Source organism: Podarcis vaucheri (genome assembly GCF_965113315.1).
Source record: "Podarcis vaucheri genome assembly, chromosome: 2".
In the NCBI taxonomy this organism is placed as follows: Eukaryota; Metazoa; Chordata; class Lepidosauria; order Squamata; family Lacertidae; genus Podarcis; species Podarcis vaucheri.
The window spans coordinates 98,346,749-98,373,501 of record NC_138760.1 but is presented as its reverse complement, the minus strand read 5'-3'; the positions used below and the strand labels follow the sequence as shown (position 1 = coordinate 98,373,501).

General features: G+C 40.7%; 1 protein-coding gene and 1 long non-coding RNA gene across 10 annotated transcripts in view; one reads left to right on the top strand and one right to left on the bottom strand.

Moving 5' to 3' along the window:
• The window catches only part of LOC309524607 (contactin-4), a 547,669-nt gene that overhangs the window by 244,329 nt on the left and 276,587 nt on the right, over positions 1-26,753 (top strand). The window contains exon 1 of one of the 9 annotated variants that reach the window (XM_082209345.1): positions 6,942-7,357. The exons of 7 other annotated variants lie outside the window; for them this stretch is intronic. The gene's annotated coding sequence lies outside the window, so the exon portion shown is untranslated. Of the gene's footprint in view, positions 1-6,941; positions 7,358-22,575; positions 22,592-26,753 lie in introns of those variants that run through there. One more of the 9 variants, XM_082209347.1, reaches the window with a different exon arrangement.
• LOC309525432 lies at positions 17,678-26,576 on the bottom strand. The gene is made up of 5 exons (XR_014216275.1): positions 26,276-26,576; positions 23,163-23,293; positions 21,292-21,368; positions 18,908-19,063; positions 17,678-18,339 (listed from the first exon to the last, which is right to left on the bottom strand). It is a non-coding gene; the product is annotated as an uncharacterized lncRNA (long non-coding RNA).

Below are 26,753 nucleotides of genomic sequence, written 5' to 3'. Positions count from 1 at the left end.
TTAAAAATTGTTGAAATGTTTTATTTATGACTTGAGTGTTGAGTTCAAAATTAGGAGCTATTATGCAACTGATGTATTTGATGTGGCTTTATTTTTCAAAACAGCGTTTTTCCAATAGAATTATTTTTCTTGCAAAACACAGTATGTTAATCCCTAATATTTAACACCTCTTCGTTCTTTGTTATAGACACAAAAGTACTACTGAGTTATAATAGTAGTACTGTATGGGTTTTGCAAATGGCAGGTTGCAGCAAGTTGTGGCATTGCATATTGACAAGCTGAAAGGGTGTGTGTGTGTGGCTCATAACATATGTTTTGGGGTTCCCTCATTTGTTTCCCAATGACAGTTGACCTTAAAAAGATATGAATTACGGTGGCCTTGGGCCTGTTTCTGGCGCGGGGGGGGGGGCGGCTCTGGGGCCAGTGCGTCGGCCGGCCTCCGGCGCGGGTGGGGGGGCCCCGTCGGGGCGGGTGGGCGGTTCATGCCTATTTCAGGACAAAGCAGTTTTAAGGCACCGCTGCTTGAAAGCTGGCATGCTGCACAAGTTGAATGAAACCATGTGGTATGGGAAAGCACCTACTGGAATGCAAATATATATATTCCTGAATAGGCAATAAGTCTCAAAGCAGAGCAGAACCACAGGCTGTTAGGTATGAAAGTGGCTCGCTGCTGAGGACAGAGTATCTTCTCATTAGCTGTGGTTGATGTGAATGGCTAAAGAAAAGGGAGAATGTCACAATAGATGGTTACCTACAGTAGCACAGAAAGCATCCACACAGCCTAGGGGTTCTGGGAACAAAATAAAGAAACTGTACCTGGAAAAAAATGGTAGGAAATCAGTGTAGCCTCTTTTCTTTCTCAGTCTCTTCCCCCACTCCAAAGTTACCTGAATTATTCCGCCTTACAGTCATATGCTGATATTTCAGCTTGGTACTGGCTGGATCCATGGAAAGGGCTTGTCTGAAGTAAATATGCATAAATAAACATTTCTTTATTCTTTTTTTTTTAAAAAAATATCTTACTGTTTTCAGCAACTGCTTCCACAAGCACTTTCTTTTAATTGAAAGAAGGGTCAGCCTTTGTTTCAAAACAAAAAAGCTATTTCAGTGAGCACTTGTTTTACAGAAGGCTTATAGAGATATTACAGTAATTTATTCTCCCAGCAAATTTGTAATTTCAGCATTTGTATAATGGTCATAAGCAAGTATGGTGTGGAATACGATATTGCTCTGTTAGGCATATTAGTGAAACTAACATCCTTAGTTATGTTGTCAAACCATTTGCAAATATATACACGCACACATAAAGGCTGAAAAAAACATGAGAGAACAATTCCATTTGTATTCCTTTGCAATGGGTGGGTGGATGTAGCTGGTGTTGGTAGTGAACAGACCTGATCTCCTAAGAACCTATGTTTTTTTCAGTAGAAACCAAACACTTATCTAAAGTCCCTGATTTCGTCAAAGCAAGTGCTTTAATTCTCTTTTAAATGAGTGGAGAAGGAGAAAAGGCTTGAGCTGGTGATATTGCTGAGTTGCACTGCAACATCCACAGTCATTACTAAGACTTTGAATATTTGTAGTTCTGTGACTTTAATAAGTTTACATGGGTTTCCAGTTGTTTGAAACAGTTTGAAGATCTGGGCTTCTGACTGCCTCTGTTCTTACGTGAATGAAAATCTGATATAGGCGACAGCTGTAAAGAACAGCCTAGGAAAGCGTTGAATGGCCCTGATGGGATTAAAAGCTGTGCTGACGTTATGCATGTATGTGTATAAAGTAGCTGGCATTGGAGAGCGCCAGCAAAGCCTTATTGTTAGATAAAGCAAAACAAAAAATGTTTGGAATTGGATCCACAGACTCAGAAATGGATAGAAGAAGGAATTAACAAGAAAACTGTTGAGCCAGTGCTTCTGAACATGCCCCCAGCACAGTCATATTACCAAGTTGTACCCCTGTCAGAACAGCAGTAGGAATTTGATTCAGGTGACAACTTACAAAAAGGTAGTTGTGTTAGTCTCCTGCAGTAAAAAGGCAAGAAAGAATCTTGTGGCACTTTAAAGACTTAACAGATTTATTGGAGCATAAGATTTTGTAGATTAGAGTCCACTTGATGCATCTAATGAAGTGGAATCTTGCTCATCAAAGTATGTGCTAAATGTGCTAGTCTTTAAAGGTTGCACAGCACCTTCTTATTTTTGTTTCAGGTTGTAACTTCAATTGAGGTTAGCCTTGGGAATACCAAAGAGCTAATATTTGGTGAAGAACAATGTTTACACAAGCAGATCGGGGTGTGTGTGTGTGTGTGTGTGTTAAGTAGTAGATTTGGAATGCAGATATTTATTGCACTTTCAACGTGTGCCTTTTAGCTTGTGTTATGACTTTATGTTCTGTTTCTCCCGTTTTCCTCCCTTGCTTGTTTTTCAAGGTATCAATTTTGTTTCTCATGATTTCATCATCGTCATTAGTTGCATAAACTCCAGGCAATTCTTCAGTATGATAACAATGAAAACTGAAGCCATGCCTTCTGATTCTCAATCATGTGTTTAATCCACCCGGCATTTTTATAATTTTCTCTGTTTTGATCACATTGATATCTATCAGTATTAAATTATTAAAAAAGGAAATCTTTGTTAAATTACAGTCTCTTCACACCCCCAGATACCAAGCCTATTATTACAACATGGCAAGGTAAATTACAGGTGTGATATTTGGGGTCCTTGATCAGGAAATTTTTGTATGCCATCAGGGAAACAAGTAATGACTGATTTACATGCGTCCAATTGATGCGCAACTGTGCACTCGCACATTGTGGCAACCCAGGAGTGGCTGGGAAAGGGGGCGGGGCCGCAACAGGGCAGAGGGGGCTTGTGCGCACTCTGCCATTGCATGTGATGACCTGGAAAGCAACCCCTGCGCAAATCGGGGGTTGCTTGTATTGCACTACACCATGGATACTTAAAAATCTGGGTTCAAATAAAATGGAAAATGTGACCAAAGTGTTTAGGGTCATGGCTTTATAGCAGTGTTCTATAATCAGCTAAGTCTTGTGGATTTTGGTTGCAGTCTGCTAATACTGAAAAGCAGACTTTGAATCATTCAGGACAATGTCAGTCATGCGGAGATTGAAGGAGTGCCATTCTTTGTAAGTCACCCTCTAGCCCCGTGCCATGCGATGTCCAAGTAAGCAGCTAGGGTTTCTTTAGAACCTCCCAATGCATTTCAAAACAACAACAACCCCAGATAAGTATTATTTAAGTGGAAACATGAGACTTGTGTACTCATTAAGTTTCCTGAATAGCTCAGGGAAAATAACAAACATGGAAAAGAGGTACAGTCATACCTTGGGTTGAAGTAGCATCTGGTTGAGCATTTTTGGGTTGCGCTCTGTGGCGACCCGGAAGAAACGGAGTGTGGCGTGTTACTTCCGGGTTTTGCCACTTGTGCATGTGCAGACGCTCAAAATGATGTCATGCGCGGAAGCGGTGAATCGCGGTACGCACGGACACAGGTTGCGTTCGCTTCAGGATGTGAACAGGGCTCCGGAACGGATCCCGTTCGCATCCAGAGGTACCACTGTATAGGAATGGAGTGGAAGATGTAAGGAGGGGAGCTCAAGCCCTTCTGCTTATTGGGAATCAGTTTGGAACAGACAAACTTTGATTTGGGTGGACGGAATCAGTTTGGAGCAGTCTCATTGAGGCATGATCCAAGGAGGACTAAATTGGGTAGCCACGAATTTACAGGCTGGACTAAAGACCTTGCTGGCTTCTTGAGGGAAGAGGGCACCAGAGACAAATTTTGATTTGGGTGGACAGAAGGGACACAGCAGAACAATATGTGAATTTGTTGTGCCACTGCAAGCGAAGCACAGTTCCCTGCTGCAAACTGGTTGGGCAGTCCTAATTGGAACAAAGTTGTTTAAAGTCTCTATATCATATCTGTGCTTGATTGGTAGAAGTGTCCCATGTGGGAACTGGGCTTATTCTTAGAAGATGCAAATGGGTATTAAGTTACCATGTCCTTCAGGAACAAGTTTCTGTTCTTATCAGGGCCAATAAGGACCAAACAGAAGCTTGTGCTGACAGTTTGCAAACAGTGTGAACAGTAAATAATAAAGCATTACACACGTTTGGCATCAGGCGTGTGCTATAGAAGGAAGGCGTGACACACCACCCATAGGAAATCCCACCTGAAACGTACCTGCCATTTTCCAAACCGGACTTGAATTCTGCTCCTGTGGGAGAAGTGCAGATTGGCTGGTGGGTTATCCAGTCCTTCATTCATTGCACACACCCACCCCTGTACATGACTGGCACTCAGACTAGGATGACCAGGCTCCATCTACATGAAAAGCAGAACACAAGAACTGAGTGATTGGGTCTGCCACTCTCTCTTCCAAACCTCAGAAATATTCCATAATATGCAAAATGAACCATGGGAAGAGAATAAGGAAAGTCATTGATATTTTAAGGTTGTTTAAATGAATATTCTAAATTGAAAAACAGAAAATTGAATAAAAAAAATTACACACACAAACCTCAGGATTATTCATAGCCTTCTATATAGGTAATATCCTTCTACTTGCATTCTGGAAATACAATCTCAAACTGGTAACGATTCACCAATGAATTGCAAAAGAGTTGTGACTGGCTCACAAAGGCTATGAGCCTAAACAGAATGTGTCTCAAAGGGGGGGAAGATAAATGAGTTTGTCAGAATATAGATCCTTAACAAGGACAATAGGGTAAAAATGTAGGTCATCCGCCTTGCTCCTTCATACACACAACAATCAGACGAAATTGAATACTCCTTCATTATGTCATGATGGCTGTGGCCGCTAAGATGCTTTAGACATGGTATAACAATGGCTATTACTCGTAACAAGTGGGGCTTGCGACCAGTTAAGAATTCCAGTCAGCTATGCCTCCCTCCAGGTCAATATAAGCTTCATAGGGATCAAGCAAACCAATTCACTTGCTTTCTCTCTCCCACCACTAGGATAGATTTCTGGTTTTCTTTTCCAGCTGGAACCCAACATTCTGTGGCTCCTGGATGTTCATTTCTCATTGAGTGGTTGTGTTTTCCCACCAGATGAGGATCCTCTTGTGGATTTTTCCCCCCTTAAAAAATGGATTTCTGCATGCCTGGGACTTTACCCAAGGATGTTGATGCTTCCCATTTATTTCTCATTGTCCCCATTTTGGCTCCAATCCTGTTGTTAGCAGAGCTTCAACTCCTCAACATACCTTTTCCGTCCAGTGAAAGCACTTGGACTCACCAGCAAGGAACTTGAACCAGCCCTCTTTTAATTGTGGTAGGTCCTTGGGAGGCTGAGAAGGTGAAAGAGATGTCTTCAGAGGGAGGCAACCACAAGTCTTTTCAACAGTGGCTAGCCAGGTGGGGTGGAGCTACAGCAGTAGCCTCTCAACAGCAGCATCACTGCTGATTGCTGGGCAAGGTGGCAGCAAGGGCAGGGCTGCATGGGTGAACCGTTGGACCCAGTCTGGTGCTCCTACCAGTGCACCCAGACAACTCCCACCTTGCTGTCACGAAGTAAGCAGCAGTGGCACTTCTGCCAAGAAGCTATTGCTATGGCTCCACCTCAAGTGAGTCACTCCTGATTTTGCTCACAATCAGTTGTAATCAAGCCTTGTTGGGGTGAATGAGGGGATACTTTTGCATCTCGGATTATAGCCAACTAAATCATATTCTGAGTAGTTACTTGGATCTAAGCCATGCCAGTTATCTCAATGGGTCAACTCTAAGTAGAACTAACATTGAATACAACTCTGTATCTCTAGCACTGAAGAAACACTATTTTCACACTCAATCAAAATGTTAAGGAAGTGCTTTGCATGTTAGATTGATTTTGAAACTTCTGGTGCATCCTTTGAAGCCTGTGGTTCTTATAAGATCTTATTTTAAGCATATTTATATCTGACCTATTTCTTGATGCATTACATGTGGAAATGATGATATATCTCCTTAGGCTGTGCTCCGAAGCACACTTACTTGGAATTAAATCTCCAGAAATTAATGGGACATACTTTCCAAGTATATGTGCTTAAGATTGTTCTTCAAATAACTGGCAGAGAATGCATTTGTGCTGCATCTTACTCTCTGTGTGTGCATGCTTGCAATTAGTGTTGATGCAACAGTACTATAAAATAATAGAACGTTAATTCCCTTTATAGTTTGCATTTCTATAATGATGCTGGGCCATGTGATTATCCCCAGACACTACTAAAATTATTAGAACTTGGCTTTTTCTTTTCTTTTTCTTTTTTTGCTTCTCCTCACTGTTTGATGAGAATCTGAGGCTAATGTTGCCCCTGATTAAGTATCCACACCACAGTCTATTGAGCCAGGAGACAGTTAAATATTTTATGTGAATCAATGCAGTATATGAAAATCATTTGCTTTTGTTTCCTTAGTATCAATATATATTTGCTGGACAGTAGCAAACCAATTAAGTGGAAGCACCGATGCAGGTTAACCTAGTTAGTCCCCTTTCCCCGTCATTGTTTTCTCTCTCTTTATTTCTAAATTGAAGAAAAGTATACCTTTACACAGGCAGTCTTGTGGTTGTTGATATTATATCACTTGCATCTTTGATGTATTTCAAGTTGTTAATTATTGTGCCTTGCACATCAACCTCAAATGTATGATTTTAAGTTAACAGCTCTGGCCATTTGTGGTATTCAGTGTTGTTGAGCAAATAGTTCTGCTCATGTACCAAATGGCTGTATTGTATGGTATAAGCCAATGGTAGGCTTCTCAAACAAGACATACATGCGAGGATTTGAGAAGGAGGCGAAACCCCTCTGCCTTGCAATTCACATGCTTGCTTTCTTAGAGAGGGAAGGACTGGAGGTGATGTTTCTCACAGAAAAGGGGCTGTACTTTCATCAGTTGGTTTGTCAGGAAAGAGAATCTTGTGATTTAATGTTGAGAGGAAAGCATAAGAAGGGCTGCAAAGGAATAAAGTATCTCTTACGGTGAGACATAAAATGCAGTGGTGTGGATTTTAGAGGAGATGGCAAAATTTACGGAAGCAAGATATCTCAGGCTGCTGGCAAAGGAGAGTGAGGAAGAGAGATTTAAGGTTCACCAGGCAGAAGACTTTATATCAGTGGGAAGAAATTCAAATGCCTGGCAGAATGCTTGCTGCTGTCCAGTAAAGTGTATTGACACTGCAAAGAAAATGTAAATAAGGCAAAAGAAGCCTGAACTTATTATGGCCAGATGAAATGCAGGGAAACAGTTTCCAGAAGAGGAGGGGAGAGGATGTGTATGAGTGGGAAAAATATCAACAACATTGGGACAGATTCAGGAGCAGCTGTCATGTTTGCTGGTAAGTGGCCGAATAAATTACTATGAATCTTGAATAGCTTGTAGTGTGAAAAGGATGTTTAGAGATGTTGTTGCCTCTAGCAACTTTTTTTTATTATGACTGAGCACATTAATAGCATCACTGCCCAAGCTTTGAAGCAAACTCTATTCTGTAGAAAGTATTTAGAATAGTACTAGATGCATTCACTCTTCCTGGTACTGTGCGAGGCAATGCTTGCTTAATAGCTTTTATTTAACAAGCAGAAATTAGTGAGGGGTGGTTACAAAGGTAGCTAGCTGCACATATATGTACAGATACTACAATAACTAAAATTTACAATGCTTGGAGGATCTATGAGAGATTAGATGTTCTGTTAAAACTATTTTATGTCATATATATTAACTTTTATGAGTTCTGAGAGTTCAAATGAAACTAAAACATCTGTGCACCACAGAGGTTTACTGGAATGCCTTTTGTCATTAGGCATGTGATTATTTATTAGCAAGGTAATGGATTAGGTTCAGTAAGCAAAAAGCAATTTCATCAATTGTGGCATTTTAAGGTATGTTTGTGTACTTTCAGACTCAAAGAATTTTATTTCTGTTGAATTCTTCTTTTTCTTTTTCTTCTTTAATTACTGTCATTAATGATTCTTGTAGAGTCTGCACAGATAACAATATTTTTGTGTGAAAGGGCCATTCTAAGAAGTTTTCCCATTCATTTCAATTTGGTTTACAAAGGAGAACTTCCCAGTGCATTGAGGCTGGCTCCTATAATCTATCTATCTATCATCTATCTATCTATCTATCTATCTATCTATCTATCTATCTATCATCTAGCATCTAGCATCTAGCATCTAGCATCTCTATGCTATAGAATATATTGTTAAAAAGATAATCATTAGTTTGTATTGTTCAGCTGCATTTGTATGTTTCAAAGTCCAAGAGTTCTGTTCTACTTGGTAATCACTTTCCTGCCATAGCACAACTCAAATGAGGCAAATCCTGTTTATTATAGTCCTTAACCTCCTGTTTGCTCTTGAAACCAACTGGAGAACCATATATAAAAATTAAAATCAGTCCCCCACCCCCGCCAAAACTGTTTAGCACAAAATGCAACCCAAAGACTGCACAAAATAGCTATAGCTCTAGAACTTCACAATTTTGCATATCAATTTCCTGCAAATCAGAAGTGTTTTACATGTGTGCCAAAGAACCAGTGACTCCTGAAAACACGTTATAAGTGTGTGTGTGTGTGTATATATATATAGAGAGAGAATACTGGCCCCACCGAGTCTGGCAACATCCCGGTGAATGTTTCACAACATGGCATTCATATCTAACTTGAAGGACTGGTTAAAGACTATGAACTGCTCTCTGGATACTTTGTTCAAGCAAAAAGAAAGAAGCTGCAGCTGCAGTTAATGAAGAGCTAGTAGGCCATCCCACATCTGCCAGGGAGTGTTCAGCCAACAGCACAATGATAGAATGACATTAAAGGTTAGCGGCGGGGTGTGGGGGGAGGAAGGAATTGCCTTGCTGAGTAGGTCAGAATAGTGTTCTGCACTAAAAATAGAAATAGTGTAATTATTGCTTGTCTGTACAAGTTGTATACATTATGGAAGGAAGGAAACAAACTGGCAAAAATGTAACTAAAACTCTGGCATAGCCATAAATGTCATTCACCTTTTCTTCATGTTTTCAGTCAAGTATTGTATAGCTCAGGCTATCATTGCAATAATCGTCTTTTTACAGTTGTAGAATACGTTGCCATAAACCTTAAGGAGTCACAAAGCCTTTTATCATTGTGTCTTCTTAATCCAAGAATTTTTTAAAAACATATTCTCTGACATCATTATATAACTTCAGAGCATTTATCTGGTTCACAATCAGAAAAGCCAGTTTAAAAACAAAGGCTGTTAGAATTTTGTCAGATATATTTATCACTTGATGAGGAGATTCCAGGGCTCTTTACCATGCAGATTGTTCCTTAAAATTGGTTTGAGGTACAGCACTTCAGACACAAAGTGAAGCAGGATCTAGCTAGTCTCCCTTCTCTTACTACAAGAACAAAATGAAAACATCAGCATTCATTTGTGCTGGGTTCCACAGTTTCTGCAGTATATAAGGCCTCATAGGGCCCCGCTCAGTGGAGTATGCCCTGTTCAGCTGTGAAGCAAAGTACCTGCTTATAAAAGTACAGAAGCTATCCTGTTGTGACTGAATTTTAAATACAGCCTTGAGTCTCAGCCTGGCCTGGCTTTGAGTCCATCATATTTCCGATTTAAGAACATAAAGACAGCCTTATTGGATCAGACCAATGGCTTGGCAAGTCCAGCATAATGCTCCCCACAGTGCCTATGGGAAGCCCATAAGGAGGGCCTGAGTGCAATAGCTCTCTCCTGCTCATGTTCCTTAGCAACTAGGATTCAGACACATGCTGCCTAGTGCCTCTGATGCTGGAGGTAATATATAGCCATCGTGACTGTAATAGATATTGATAGGCTTCTTCATGAATTTGTATAATCCCCTTTTAAGTTGGTGGCTGTCATTGCATCTTGTGGGTTGTCTGTTCAGATGTTTCATTCCTGTCAGAACTTTCATAGAAAGACAATAGTTGAAATCATACTTTTCTGGTCATATTTTTGAGAGCCCTGGCTGAGAATCTTAAAGATGAAATCTGCCAGTCCTTAATGGAAAGTCAAGCTCTTGAATTTCAGATAATGAAAGAAATTTAGATTTGAAACTTCAGCATGTGGCTCTTGAATACACAGAAGGAAAGGGTTAGAGTAATGTGGGTCACTGGAATCTTGGTTAGAAGGTAGGACAGTAACTGCTTCTAGCCACTCTGTTGCTTGCCTCAAGCAAGATAGATCTCTGTTGTTCAGCTACATTCCCCCAAAGTAGCTTGGGTTACATTTCAATGGAAGTGCACATTTGAAACCAATGGTGTGACATTCTTTGGTCCTGTGCTTGTGCCCTGCTTAAGCTACAAACATGCTTGGTAGCTTTGAGCAAGTCACAATACCTTATTTCCCCCCATTTATAAAACAAGAATAACTGATTTGATTTCTGCCAAACTTTTCTCCTTGCCTTTTGTTCTTTTTTCCTTTTTTCCTTTCCTTTTTTTTTTTTTGCTGTTTGATTTTCACCCTCTCCCAACGAAGGCAGATCTGAGAAAACAAGAAAGTCAGGTGGCTTGACTGGGACTTTCTGAATCTAGCGAGATAAAGTGATGCTGGTGCGATAGCAAATCAATGACAATGACTCTCTCCTTGTAGGGAGCATGGAGGAAGGGAAGGCTAGACAAAAACAGTTCTGCAGGATGTGACTTCCTGAGCCACTGACATCTAGAAGTCCTTATTAATGTGCCACCTTGTTAAATAACAAACATACGAACTGATTCATATTTGCTGGAAGCAGTAGTTCAGCCGGCATGGTTCTTGTTGTTTAGTCGTTTATTCATATGGTAATCGGTAGATGAACTAATTTTTTTAGTGGTAAAAGTGAACCAAACTGGTCTTGTCAAAGTTGTAAAACAAATTGCAACTTGCCACCTCCTTGGAAACTCTCAAAAAGTAGGTAGAGTACAGAATAAGGTTAAGCCATGATTTGAACATATGTTGGGTATTTCATAAACACACACACACACACACACACTCTCTCTCTCTCTCTCTCTCTCTCTCTCTCTCTCTTTGCATTGGTCAAATTTTCAATTGGTGGAATGTTCTCCTCAGGGAGGTTTGGCTGGTGCCTTCATTATATACCTTTAGGCACCAGACAAAAATGTTCCTCTTCAACTTCCAATGTGGCTGTGAAGCAAGAGATCATAACTTTCCATTTTAGATGAATCACAACTTAATGCTACATTGAATCACCAAATATAATCATGGTTAATGAAAAACAAAACAGCTTCTTAAAGTGTGGTTTGAAGCAGACTTGTTTAACTAACCATAGTCAAGATTAACCATATTTTTTCCTTGTTTGGATGCTACAACAAGCTGCATTCTAAAACAGAATCAAAGGCTTCAAAACTCCTCCTCATGACTGTGCTGGAAGTGGAGAAGGAAGTGCATGAGTTCAGAGCTTGCTGTGAATTGTCCTTGCAACTCTCAGCTACAGTTTAGTGTCACATGCAGACACAGCCATTATTCAGAGCAGCACGTATGTTAATTATTGCGAGTTTTTACAACACTTTATTTGGACGGTGGTACTTTGGCCACAAATGGTCGTTGAGCGGAGAATATCCTGTAGGCTCATGTTGTGCCTCTGAATATTTGAGAAAGGTTCAGAAGAGATCCCTTGGCATTCCATTGCTGATAGGAACATAGGAAGCTGCCTTTCAGACTATTGGTATATCTATCTCATAGGAATGTAAGAGTGCTACTGGATCAGGCCAAAGGCTCTTCTAGTCCAGCTTTTTGGGAAACTTGAAAACAGGACCTGAGTGCAATAGCACTCTCCCCAGATACGATTCCCAGCTCCTGGTATTCAGAGGCATACTGCCTCTGACAGTGGAAATAAAACATAGCTGTGCTGTAAGGTAAAGGTAAAGGGACCCCTGACCATTAGGTCCAGTTGTGGCCACTCTGGGGTTGCGGCGCTCATCTCGCTTTATTGACCGAGGGAGCTGGCATACAGCTTCCGGGTCATGTGGCCAGCATGACTAAGCCGCTTCTGGTTAACCAGAGCAGCGCACGGAAACGCCGTTTACCTTCCCGCCAGAGCGGTACCTATTTATCTACTTGCACTTTGGCATGCTTTCGAACTGCTAGGTTGGCAAGAGCAGGGACCGAGCAACGGGAACTCACCCCATTGTGGGGATTCGAACCTCCAACCTTCTGATCGGCAAGTCCTAGGCTCTGTGGTTTAACCCACAGCGCCACCTGCATCCCTTCAGCTGTGCTGTACTGAAAGCCTTATCCTCCATGAACCTGTCTAATACTCTTTTGAAGAATCCAAGTTGGTAGCCATCCCTACCTCATGGGGAAAGAAGTGCTTTATTTTTTCTATCCTGAGTCTTCTAATATTCAGCTTTACTGTATGGTCTTAAGTTAAGAAAGGAAGAAAAAATATCAACCTCTTCTGCTTTCTCCACACCATGCAAAGTCTTATACCTCTTACCATGTACCACTTTATTTACATCTTCCCCTGATAGTTTCTACATTTTGTAATTCATGTCATTGTTTATTAGTGATATTATGACAATCTCAGTTGATTAAAAAAAACACCATTTCTACTAAAGATCTAAATATCCACTTTCCCTGAGGCATTTTTCACAAATGCTGCAAGGCCTTTTTGTGTGTGTGTGTGTGGGGGGGATAAGATCTGTGATTCAAAAGCTCATTCCTCCTGTCCCGTTGTTTGTTTGATGTCCCTGTTGGCTTTCTCTGGAGCATGTGTGGCTGGGAACAGAAGCAAGACAGTGGCCTGGTTAGAGCTGGGTCAAACTTCCTGTCTCAGTTTGGATTGATCTGGGTCTTTCCAAACCATTTTTTTGTTTCGTTTGTTTGAAGAATTCTTGGAATTATTTATGTAGAATTCTTTCAACTTTCTCTGCAGTTCAGAAAGACTTGGCCTGTAGGAACTCCTCTGCTGGCGCCAGGGTAACTTACCAGTTTCGTCTTCTTCTGCCTTTCCTAAACTTACTAAGCTGCTGGGGGCAGGGGAGGGAGAAGAATAAACACTAGCCAAGATATATGGCCATAGCTCTTCCTAAGTGATGGGGACGCGGGTGGCGCTGTGGGCTAAAGCCTCAGCGCCTAGGGCTTGCCGATCGAAAGGTCGGCGGTTCGAATCCCCGCGGCGGGGTGCGCTCCCGCTGCTCGGTCCCAGCGCCTGCCAACCTAGCAGTTCGAAAGCACCCCCGGGGGCAAGTAGATAAATAGGTACCGCTTACCAGCGGGAAGGTAAACGGCGTTCCGTGTGCGGCTCTGGCTTGCCAGAGCAGCGTTGTCACGCTGGCCACGTGACCCGGAAGTGTCTCCGGACAGCGCTGGCCCCCGGCCAATAAATGTGAGATGGGCGCACAAACCCCAGAGTCTGGCAAGACTGGCCCGTTTGGGCAGGGGTACCTTTACCTTTACCTTCCTAAGTGATAACATTCTGCAGGGATTGTTCCAGAACATTTTAGACATAGCTGTCAACTTTTCCCTTTTCTTGTGAGGAATCCTATTCGGAATAAGGGAATTTCCCTTTAAAAAAGGGAAAAGTTGACAGCTATGATTTTAGATCCTCCACTGCAGACTTGAACTCTGGGACTTTTTTTAACTGTGTCTGTTAAAACAGGAATGTTTTTTTTAATGACACTTCCCAGAGTTTCCACCTTCATTGCAATAGTTTAGAAGTGCTTTGGGCTTCACCATTGTTCACTGTTTTCCATCTTCTTCTCCAATTCAATAGGTTAAGAGAAAGAGGGAAGAGGGATAGAAACTGGCAGATCAGAGGGCTAAAGCCCAACCATTACATGCTGAGGCAAAATTCAGCTGGGGCTTAGGCTCACATCATAATGGTCTTACACCAGGCATGGCCAAAATTGGCCCTCCAGATGTTTTGGGACTACAACTCCCATCATCCCTAGCTAACAGGGCCAGTGGTCAGGGATGATGGGAATTTTAGTCCCAAAACATCTGGAGGGCCAAGTTTAGCCATGCCTGTCTTACACACTCCATAACAAATTTCAGAAATATGATTGAAGGTAGTAATAAATTTTTCTAAGCTGTGCAATGTACTTTTTTTTTTTTACAATCTCTGAAATAAGTCTATGAAGCATGTGGCACAAACAGAATTATATATTGCAGCATGAATTGTTTGTCGGCTGTGATTACCTCCATAACCTGTGCTCTACCACTTCTGAGTAATCAATATATCTTAATGTTGCAAATTACAGAAAGCAAACAATTTATTTTATTGCACATGGGGTAACTTGTGAATTCATGAAATTGTGTTATTTCGTGTTGTCACATCTCTTCAGTCATTCAGTGTTATGTTTTGAGATAGTGAAGTGGACTGATAACTTCTCAGGTTCAGTTCAAATAGTGTGCCATTCATTCAGAGGGTGTCATTAAAGTTTCTGCACTGCATGTTGAGCGACTGTGAAGTTTGGAGGTTGCTTACTATTTGTTTTTGCATGGTGAATATGTACACCAACAATGCATTTTTTGGCAATGGGTAGCACTGGCATAAACATTCTCTAGATCATACAGTAAAGTGAAATGCCCATGTTTCTGTGTTATGGAGCACTAACACAAAAAGGCAATTGTCGTTCACCTCCATGAGGATGATGTACTGTTTCAATACAATCTTAATTTTCAGCATTTAAGAACCACAGCTGATTAACAGGTCTATCCAAATGTCATCTTAGGTGTGCCTTCACTATACACTTCAGGTGTCTCAGAACTGGAAAACTGTGACTTAAAGTTTGTTGCAATTAATGATTTCTACATGAATTCTTTGTTTTATTGCCTCTTTTGTCCTTTCTGTGTTCTTATCATTCTTTTGTGTACTTTATGTACACACAGCGAGCCACACAATAACAAATGAAGAGGGGAAAGGGACACTGGCAAATAATAATGGGGGGGGGGGAACAAAACAAGAAACCCCAGCTCACTATTTGAAACAATAAGATGGAGTATGTATTCCAATGTAAATTTTAATCCAGGTTACTGTCACGTTCCAAGGACAATGTTCTTTCTATGCCTGACTAGGGACTTTATGATGAACTTGTTACATACAGTGGTGCCTCGCAAGACGAAAAGAATCCGTTCTGTGATTCTCTTCGTCTAGCGGTTTTTTCGTCTTGCGAAGCAAGCCCATTGACAGATTAGCGCTATTAGCGGCTTTTAGCGGCTTATCAGCTTATCGGATCAGCTGATAAGCGGCTTAGCGGCTTAGAAAAAGGGGGAAAGGAGGAAAACCCCGCAGGAACTCGCAAGACATTTTCGTCTTGCGAAGCAAGCCCATAGGAGATTCGTTTTGCGAAGCACCTCCAAAACGGAAAACTCTTTCGTCTAGCGAGTTTTCCGTGTTGCGAGGCACCACTGTATTTAATGACAATTTGGATTTCACGGTTAACAGTAAGAGCTGTTCAATATTGGAATAGACAGCCTCAGGAACTGGTGGACTCTCCTTTCCTGGGAGCATTTAACCAGTGGGTGGAGAAGAATCTGTTGCATGCTGTAGTTGCACCCTGCATTGTTGAAGAACTAGCTCAGTTGGCAGAACATGAGACTCTTAATCTCAGGGTTGTGGATTTGAGCCCCACATTGGGCAAAATATTCCTGTGTTGCAAGCAGTTGGACTAGATGACACTTGTGTTTCCTTCCAAGTCTACAATTCTATGATTCTATGACCTCCAAGATCCCGGCCCATATGATATGCTGTAATTTGTGCATGCTTCAGTTGTGCAATGTGTTTATTGGGGGGGGGAATGTTTAATTGTTTCTGCTCTGCATCATGTACAAAATGCATGAGCTTGCTAGAAAGTTTTCAGTGCATCCTGAAGCTCTCAGTAAAAATGTTTATTTCTCCTCTCTGGAACAATGCATATTTCATTGCTGTTAAGTGACAACTTGGAAGCTGGGGAGTGACATTTAACTTCTTTCTGCTATGGTGACACGATGACAGCTGTCGTAGGAAGGAGAAAGATACAATGATTAAAATTCTTTCGATAAAGGCATGCTCACTTTTACAGCTTAATGGAAATCACTTCCTAGTGAAAAAGTCTGGACCACTAAGTATTTTGAGTCAACAAATTGTGTGCTGTCTATGTTTGAAGGAATTAATCTTCCTTTAAACTTTCAATAAACCTATCATTATAGCAAGGGGAATATTAGTTATTATTTGAGCCTGCCTATGAAGATTAACTACCATGAAGTGCTTAGATTTGGGTGAGATTTTTGTGGTTATAGTGTATGAAACATGAATAGTAAACATATTATTATACAAAGCAAAATCACTCCAAGCAATAACTAATTTAGCACCAGGTGAGGCTTCTGGTCTTGATATTTTATTTCTGGACACGTCTTTGATAGGCCTCTGTTGCTGAAACGTGAAGTTATTTACTTAAATTTCGGTTGTCAAGATTCAGGTGTGATATAAAATAATTCTATTCTGATACAATAGTCATTATTTTTGCCCGTCTGTCTCTCTCTCACTTACTCTTTCACACCCACACACCCACAAGGTTCATGCAACAGGCTTTAGCAGAAGTTCTGTGTGATCTGCTGCCCCAATCAGATATGGTTTGCTCATTAACCTGTCCCAAGCCTAGTGTTACCAGACTAACAAAGCCAGATGAAAACCATCCTCATTTTCAACTTGGATGTCTAGCAGCTTGACCTTTTGAGTGTAGGTTACTGTTGGAGAGAGGTTTGGAAGTGAGATTCCTACTTTCCAGTAGGAAAGTTAAGTGCAATGGTGATTGCTACCAACCATATTAAAACTTGGTTAGGGTTATATCTGTCCTCATCCACCTTTAAATAAACATTCTCCATGAAAATGCTTAGGCTAGAATAAATCAAAGACACTTAGCTTCACAAATAAGTGAATATTTTACTCACGGTTTCCAGAAGTTACAGCAAACAAGTCACCATCTATTAAGAGTAGGAAAAAGATGATGAAAAAGGTTCCAGATGATTTAAAAAGAGAAAAAAGTACTAGGTTTCCTTACAAAAGGATCATTCAGTATTTGGATTAGCAAAGATGCAGGCTATAAAAATCTCATTTTAGAGAGAGTCAATTCACTTGCATGAAGGAGAAAAAGACTGAGAATGGAGGAGGGAACAGAACCTGCTAAGCCATACTCACACTGGTAACTTGAGCTCAGGGACCAGGTTAACCCTTTCATGCACACAAGTTTGATTCAATAACAGTTATTTCTTTTAGAACAGCCAGAGATTCTGATGCAATGGAACTCGACAAGTGAAGAATAAAGATGCCTGTGTACTAGAGACTCATAATAAGTGATATGCTAAAACAGGGTTCTAGGGATGTGCGTGGCGCTGTGGGTTAAACCACAGAGCCTAGGACTTGCCGATCAGAAGGTTGGTGGTTCGAATCCCCGCGACGGCGTGAGCTCCCGTTGTTCGGTCCCTGCTCCTGCCAACCTAGCAGTTTGAAAGCACGTCAGAGTGCAAGTAGATAAATAGGTACCGCTCTGGCGGGAAGGTAAACAGCGTTTCCGTGTGCTGCTCTGGTTCACCAGAAGCGGCTTAGTCATGCTGGCCACATGACCCAAAAGCTGTACGCCGGCTCCCTTGGCCAATAAAGTGAGATGAGCACTGCAACCCCAGAGTCGGTCACGACTAGACCTAATGGTCAGGGTTCCCTTTACCTTTAAAACAGGGCTCTACTGAAAGCCATGACTTGGTAGATTGCATCTCAGGGTGTATGAGAAAGTTGGATGTGATTCCCTTTTCTTGCTTAGCCATTTGTATTCAGTTTGGTATGTTGAAGGCTACAACTGAGTACAATGCCTGTGAGTTTTGAGGTGTGGTGCTCCTTAACTGAGGGTTCCTTAACAGGTGACTATTTCATGTCAATTGTTTCTTTTTACCTGTTAGGTTTATATCACACATGGAAACCATGGCAGCAATATGTATTTAGCCGTTTGATTACAGTTCATAGCACAAATTGAAAGACTGGGTACTATAAGGTGTGCACCTCCATGGTATTACTACTTTAATATATTTGGAGTATATTGTGTGACAGCATAATGTTTCATGTGATTTCCATTGGTCCAGCTGAAGCTGATCTTGATTTCTATTACTATTACTATAGTTTGAGGCTAAAGGAGCTGGATATGACTCTACTAACTGAAGGCTGAAAGTTAGCCAGTGGAAAAGAAACGTGGAGGAGAGGGCGGTGGAACAAAAGAAGAAAACCGTTGCCTCTTGAGTTGTAGGAGATGATTTGACAGTTGGCTTCTCAGAGGGATATTTAGCTGGAATCGATGTTAGGGGATGCTAAGTTGGTTTGTCCTTTTTACAGTGATAATAAATATACCTAAAGCAAAGAATAGAAAAGGGGGGAGCATACATGATTCAAGTCACATATATCATGTTCTCCATAATTTTTCAAGCCTGTAGCCCTCAGCCTTGTAACACATTATATAGCAATTTAAGGAAATGCAGCATCTTGTGTTACCAGAGGGTTGTTTGGGGTTTTCTTTTCAGAAGATTTGTCACCAGCAAAGGATCATTCACTTGCAAAATGATTTTGACTGAGTTGATGTGAGGCTTGGGCTGTTAAAAGTCAGTTGCTGCAAATTAAATAATCCACTACTCAAAATTTGTTGTTGTTTAGTCGTTTAGTCGTGTCTGACTCTTCGTGACCCCGTGGACCAGAGCACGCCAGGCAAAATACCTCAACTACTCAAAATACCTAAGTAAAATAATGTGGGCCAGTGTGTCTAGATGATGTGGACACATGGGGAGGGGGGAGGGAGGAGGAGATAAAACTTCCTGTTACTCCTATCTACTTCTGCTCTGTGAACTAATTCCTAGTCCTGGGAAACAAATTTTAAATTTTGTCTGCTTCATTAATATTTTCTTCAGGCAGGAAAGATACTTACCATTCAGTAGCTCATAAATATCCTTTATTTAATGTCTTTCTTCTTTAGAATAAAGAGGAGTGATCCAGCAGTATTACAGCTGCTTTGCAGCAAGTAATCTGTTCATTCTGGTTTAGCCATCTAGAAACCTGTAGTTTCTTCCTGGATACCGTAAGTCTGCAATTTAAATGGGGATTACGTTCTAGGGATTGCGCTTAAAGCTGAAACCACATAGAGTCAAAGCACATCAGGTTCAATGGTGGGAGAGCCAAAGTCATTATTGTTGGCATACCAGACCGCCCTCCAGCTTCTCTGATGTGGTCCAAATGAAAGCAGAACAATACGTTTGGCACTAACTCGGTTGCCGGAAGAAGGTGCAAAAGGTGCCATCCAGCTGTCTTAGGGACTCCACTCCGGATTTGTGTAGGGTCTACTCCTTAGCCTTTTCTTCTCCCACCCCCCCCCTCCAAGGCAGCAGAGGATTAGGAGCATAGTTTTCCTTCTTCTAGATGGGCTACCTTCCCAGGTTGACAAGCCCCATCCGCTCCTCACTTTCTTCTACAGCATGTGCAGAAACCTCCTTCTTGACCATTGGACCCCACTATTGATCTTGTCTGCTCAATCCACTGGTGCCTTTTTTCCCCACATGCAGGGGAAGATCAGCCAGCCAGTTGAAGCCATTCCCAGGGTGTGGCCGCTGCCTCACGCTGATAGCTTTTAGGAGCCACAGCCGAGTGCAGGGTGGGGACCAAAGGCGGACAAACTACTCTAGAAGGAATCTATTAACCGCTCTCCTAACACTCCATTAGTTAATAGTTTACTTTTATAGAATATCTCATAGAGCAGAAACATCTAGCATCTAGCAATGACTTGGATTTGCTAAATAGTGCACTTTGGCTAGCATGGAACCAACAACAGAGAGTTTTCATACCACCTTGTAGTTCAGCGCTTTTTAGTAGAAACAAGACAAACCCATTCAAGTGCTAGGTCTTAAATGCTGAGGTATGAAGTGGAAATGTACATATGAATAAAATCTTTTTTAGTTGATGGTGAAATGCTGCTTGAACTGGAATAATTTCTCTTAAGCAAAAACCAAGCATGCAGATGCTTTAAACTGACAGAATTTGGAACTGTATAGTACATTACCTATGAAATGTATAGTTAATGTAACTTCCAATTTTCACATGTAAATATGATACATGGTATACGTTTATATTACAGTGCTTGTATATTAACATACAAAAATAAATTAAAACCCTAATCACATTGCTACAATGTAGCTTCAGAATTATAAGCCAATCTGTTTCTTGCAAAGGCCATTTTCTTCCTCCTCTTTTGCTGCTGAGGCTTGTTAGTGTCTCATTTCTCTCTTTATTTTCATTTTCCTCCTCCTTCCCCTGCGTATATTTTTATCCCTGGGCCAATATCTTTCTCTCCCCCACAGGTTTCTATTTAGCTTCTAGGTTTCCCTTTAACAGTCTCCACTTCCTGTCTCATTTGCTTACTCCTGTCTTCTCTAATATTGATTCCTGCTCATGCTGCGCAGTCACTCCTAATGATTTTTGACATTTTTAAGGGCAGAATGCTTCCTTGCACACTCCATCATGATTCTCCCCTGGCAGATACAAGTAACTCCCACTGAAGTCAGTGAGAGTTATTTGTAATCCTGGAAGGGGAGAGAAACGCTAACCCTCAAAGATGGCTCCAGGGGTATTGGTCACATTGGACTGGTGCTTAAAGGACTAAGAAAGCTGTCTCCCATCAATGAGTGGAGTAAAATGGTGAATGAAGCTCTTCATACCCAAGGTTTGTCTAATCCACTTGTTTGGGGATGGGAGGAAATTTTTCCTAAATGAGATTAGCTCTCCACTTCCCAACATTAGATCATGTTTCTTGGTCATTTGCTGTTGGGTGCCTCAACTTGTTTGCTTAATATTTCTTTTAAAAATTGCTTATTCATCTAGCTAAGAGATATTTTGGTGCTTAACAATACTCATAATGTTGTTCCTTATTCTAATCATGTCTTTGTCTTTTTATGTGGCCCCCTTTTCTTTTTCTGTATTTAGGAGTTATAGATGAGTTTTGATTTTGAGAGTATTCTCTTGATTTTGTGAGAATTAGTTTGAAGACTACTGGTGCTCTTTTACACTAGCTGACTAGTCCTTTATTCCTCTTGTATCTGTGAAAGTCATGCAATGGAAGAAAATGAAATGGAAGATTAATTTCCTGTTTTTTGTTGGTTTTGGTGGCTCTGTCCACTTGAACAAAGGAACATAAATGAATGCCTTATACCAAGTCACTTCATATGTTCATCTAACCCAGCACTATCTAATCTGTGTCAGCAGGTCCCCATTGTCTTGGGCAGAGTGAGATATTTCCCTTCCACACTATCTGAAATCCCTTACCTGATGATGCGTTTGATTGAATCTGTGGCCTTCTGAATACTAAATTGGTCCTTTGCTGTTGGATGTATATCTCTTCTCTATTTAAAAAAGAGAGAGAACACATAAGGGCTATGTACACACAACACTTTATTCTAGACTCAATGGAGTGCTTGTTTTTTTTCTCCATAGTCTGCACACAAAATCAAGATTTATTGCATATGTTTGTGCTTCTTGAGAAACTGGTTTGAATTCAAACTAAAAGCTGATTGCAGATGGATTCTGCATTACCCAGCAGTGTGTCTATTTGAAAACACAGGTGGTCCTAGCAGTGGGGGATGTGTATCCACACCTGTCCAATGGTGCTGTGGGTGGGCATGTACCAAGATCGCAACCACTGCTTCTTACTTTATTCACATGGGGCATGTGCAGGGAGGAAAAGGCATGGGTAACCTAATTAAGGGGATAATTTTCAGACACATATCAAGTAACCTCACCAACACTTGTGGATGACAGGGTCCAGAATCAATGTAGGTTAGAAGTAGTGTGTTGAGGACAAGTATGAACACTTTCAGATTGATAAAATTTCATTTTTGGGGCTGCAAACAGGTTAGTGACTATACAGTCTGAGTCTTAATTGAAAGCCTACAAAAATGTATCCTTTGTGTGTCCTGCTCTTTGAAACAGTGGCTGAGTTCAGGTTTTCAAACATTTTCTTTGTATGGGTTTACAAGGAAGAACAGGGCTGACTGGGAAATCTTAGGCAGTTGCCATGGTCTCTGTGCAGGTTGTTGGAGAGATTATTTTGTGCACTTCAGATGATACCCCCTGTAGGAATCTTTCTGGTATTTCCCGGGGTTGATGTTGCTTTTCCAGGTGTTTCCTCTCATTTGCATGCCACAGCTGACTGCTGAATACTTTAGCAGCTTGATAGCCTCTGGCTAGGAGCAAGAGCTTTCTGCAGTCTTACTGCTTTCTTTCCAGCAGAAGCCAGCATTTAGTGTGAGGCTGAGTTTATACAACTATAATTCACTCCTTGGGAAATAAAAAAGGGTGGGAGGGCTGGTATCAATAATGCCACAAAATCCACATACTTAAGATGTGCTATTTCATTCATGCTTTCAAGCCTTCTGATAGGATATTGTAAACACGCAGGGTTTTATATCAGTTTTAAGCTAAATAATGCCTTACATAAATTGAATGCAATGCTTTTATTTCAGAGTTTATATTCAGTCATATTCAGCAATTCAGGGAAGTTACTGAGAAAGGGGACAGTGACAGAATGAAAACATTTGCTCTATAGAATTAATCAGTTCATGGACATGTAGGTATCATATAATTGTATGGCTGGTGGATTTTGGTTTTTTTGGTTTTTGCTGAATGTTCACAGCAACCAAATTACATTTGTCAAACTGAGAACGAAACTGGATGTTGCATGGGAAATTATGATTGGATTTTTCCACACAATGTAATTCTTCTAAAAGAAGCAAAAATAAAATGTTATCTTAAAAAAGTGCACGGGGGTAGAGGACTAGATCAAATCAGATCCCTAATCTGCCCCCTTCTGGTGGGCTAGCTTTGACTTGTGGGCAGGACCACCCATCTGTCCACCACCTGATGTCCTCAGGATGCCAGGTGATGGACACCTATCAAAGTTCACAGAAATTAACCTCAATACTCAATTAGTTCAATACTCTTGATGCCCTTAAGGTTAGCCTGGAAGCTTCAGTTTGTGCAAAAAAAGGTAGGTTGAAGTGGAATAGACTACCATTAGTATATAAAACTATGACTGAACAACCTACAGTAGCTGCAAATATTTCTCTGGACCAAATATAAAGTTTTAGCAAGGGGCCTGAAACAATTCAACACCAGGTCGTTTGAAAGATAATCTCAACCCCTTATATACTTGTTTGACAGCTGTGCTCATCAGAGGAAGCTCTTCCATTGGTGCCTAGGACATCTGCTCCATGACAAGTCAAAACCAGACCTTTAGCATTGCAATACCAGTTGTATAGCTATTTCCACCCTGTACAAATTAGACAGGCACCAATCATATTGGTCTCTTTGTGCCTATTACATATCTAGATAAGCCTTTCCAGAGAGATGGTCTCAGCCATGCTTCTTATCTATTTTCAAGCATTAAATTACATATAAAGACTTTCTGAACATCACTTTGAATTTTCTGGAATATAAAGTGAATAATACATTCCATAAGGAAATAAAATAAATAACCATCTTCTGCGATGAGTTCTAAAATTGTTGAAGGCTTACTGCACACCCAGGGCGCACTACAATAAACAGTGGATTCAGCATTTCAGGTCTTAAATTTTAAATGTCATCATGTGCAGTTTTCTCTGTAGGCACGTGAGCACTACTGCTGTAGTGATTTTCATATGGGGAATCCAGACAATGTACAATAAGCATTTTCACTGTGTCTGCCCATTTAGGTTTTCCAAATCTATGCTTACACTCTCCAAGGGGGTTCTTATTTAATGCCAGGCAAACCATTTCAGTGCCTTAAAGTTTGTGAAGTAGTCACAAGGAAGAAAACATCGGTAACAATAGTCATACATTGGGAAGAAGAGTAGCCACCATTGTGAAGGAAAGTGAAAGAGGAGCTGGTTTTGCTTGCCACATAAATGAGGCTTATAGTTCTCTCAACATGAAATGAATTATCAATTACCTTGCAGGGTCCTGAGATGATCATGATAAGAGATAAAAGCAACAATAATATTAATTGATTAAATTGATTAAATATTAATTAAAATATTAATAGGTTGCAAATAAAATTGCCAAGCCAAATAAGGGTGTATATCTACACACAAATAGAGAAGATATAGAAGTACTTTGCGTTTAAAAAAAAATGTTTACAACATAATACTTTGTTGGATCTGTTTACATATCTGGATCCTATTATATTGGGTTTTCTCTATTAAGAACTAGGTTATGGCCATTAAAATATCTGTACTTTTCCAAAACTGCTTTATCCTTGGTTTTCCTCCTCTGATAGAATAATCACACAGTTAGGATAATAAGAGAACAGATAGAATGGTTCCCTGATAATGGTCTGCATTATGAATCATCTGAAATTCTATGTGGCGATGCAGGTGGTGCTGTGGTCTAAACCACAGAGCCTAGGGCTTGCCGTTCAGAAGGTTGGCAACTCGAATCCCCGCGGTGGGGTGAGCTCCCATTGCTCGGTCTCAGCTCCTGCCAACCTAGCAGTTCAAAAGCACGTCAAAGTGCAAGTAGATAAATAGGTACCTCTCCGGTGGGAAGGTAAACAGCGTTTCTGTGCCCTGCTCTGGTTCTCCAGAAGCAGCTTACTCATGCTGGCCACATGACCCGGAAGCTGTCTGCGGACAAACGTCAGTCCGTCAGCCTGTAAATCAAGATGAGTGCTGCAACCCCCAGTCTGCGACTGGACTTAACTGTCAGGGGTACCTTTACCATATAAAATGGTAAGTTTGAAGAAGTACCATTTGAAGAAGGAGGAGCAGCAGCAGCAGCTATAGGGCAGACTCTCCTCTAAAAAAGAAGTTGTCTCAGTGAGGCCTCAGTATTCCCAGAAGCTACTGAATTAAGAGTAACAGCTGGCAAGCCACTCTGTGCTAACTTCTGATAAATTTTTAGAGCTTCCCACTGACATCAGGTGAGCTGTTGCTTTTTCAAAACCTGTTGCTCAGCACCTGTAGATCATTTGTTTTGCATTTTGAAAGTAGCGAGATTAGTAGCTTTGTGGTTTGGTATACACCAAATGAGCATTACCCACTTACTGGGCTGAAGTAAAGCCCAATTTTAAATTAAGCTGATTATTTGTATCCTCATCAACCACTTACAATTGCTTGACTGCTCCTTGTATTTACTTGTCTGTATTATTTGATCCCTCCAGAATGTTTTTAAAAGAACAAATGCTAATAGTTTTACAACCATCTGCCGAAGATAAAAAAATAAATACAGGATAAACTGAGTATTCACGGTATGGCATTTGTTGTTAATAAAAACTTTGATTTCCAACCAGATGCTGCTTGAAAGAAATAATAAAATCCCCAAAGGAAATGAGCTTGGATGCTAACAGGTTTAGTCGTTGATCTGTTTTGAACATAATACTTAACTGTGATAATCTGAGGAAGTTTATCAGAAGGGAAGGGGAGTCTTTATAGCCCAAGGCTTCCTCCCATAATGCTAACCATAGTTTAGTGTTGCAGCTAAAAAAAGGCCAGTGTGAGGACTGATGCTCACATGGATGAATGCTAGGACGTAACTAAGTGAGAAACGCTACTGTACAGTGGTACCTCGGGTTAAGTACTTAATTTGTTCCGGAGGTCTGTACTTAACCTGAAGCTGTTCTTAACCTGAAGCACCACTTTAGCTAATGGGGCCTCCTGCTGCTGCTGCGCCACAGGAGCACGATTTTTGTTCTCATCCTGAAGCAAGGTTCTTAACCTGAAGCACTATTTCTGGGTTAGTGGAGTCTGTAACCTGAAGCATATGTAACCTGAAGCGAATGTAACCCGAGGCACCACTGTATGTGATTTGACTATACGTGAATAGGATTTAATGAGTCTATATTACATTTAGGTAGTGTAGTAGTGGAGCATAGTTTGCCAGCTTTCTTTTTTCTTAAGATTATATAATCTGATTCATGTATTCAAGTTGTTTACTCATTTTCTCTTCCCAACCCTGCCTCGTGTGGAATCACATAAAGAACATGATTGTGAAATCTGGGCAGTAAATGGATATATCATTAAGCTGTATACTAGCAGTATCTTTTCACTCTTGATACCCCCCCCCCCAATGCAGTTTCATACGTGGGACATGAATAGGGGAAAAGTGTATGTGAAGAAAATAAGCCATGTGGTCATGTGTGAATTGGCATAATCCTCTTTTCTTGCTTGGCAGGGGGTTGGACTCGATGGCCCTTGTGGTCTCTTCCAACTCTATGATTCTATGATTCTATGACTCTACATATCTGCTCCGAAATAAGTTTGAGTTTGATCACACTTACTTGCTTTTGAGTGTGTATATAACTGCAGTCTTAGATCTGAAGTGTCTCTACACCACCTTCGATAAACCTGGTGTTCTCTTCTGCGCATAGTCACATTGAAGTTAAGCCACAGATTAAATACTGTCTATCGACAGACACACAAACACCATTTGTAAGCTGTCTAGAGAATTGCATTGATGAGTAGCCATGCAAATTTAAAAATGCTTTCTAGTCTGGCATATTGAACATTCCAAACACAGAGAGGTCTTGATGCTAAAGTTTCACCAGAGAAATAAAAAATAACAAAGTGTAAAATAATGTCATCTTCCAGTCTCTGGCTGGTGGAAAAAGTTAATACATTGCTTTCAACAGTGACAGCTTTTAAAGAAAAATAATTTATGTAATTTGAAATTGGATAAATGTGTGTATGTTGTTTCCTCCCGTGATTTTCTTTCATTCACTAAACCGCTTATCATTTTTATTTTCTGATCAAAGAAAG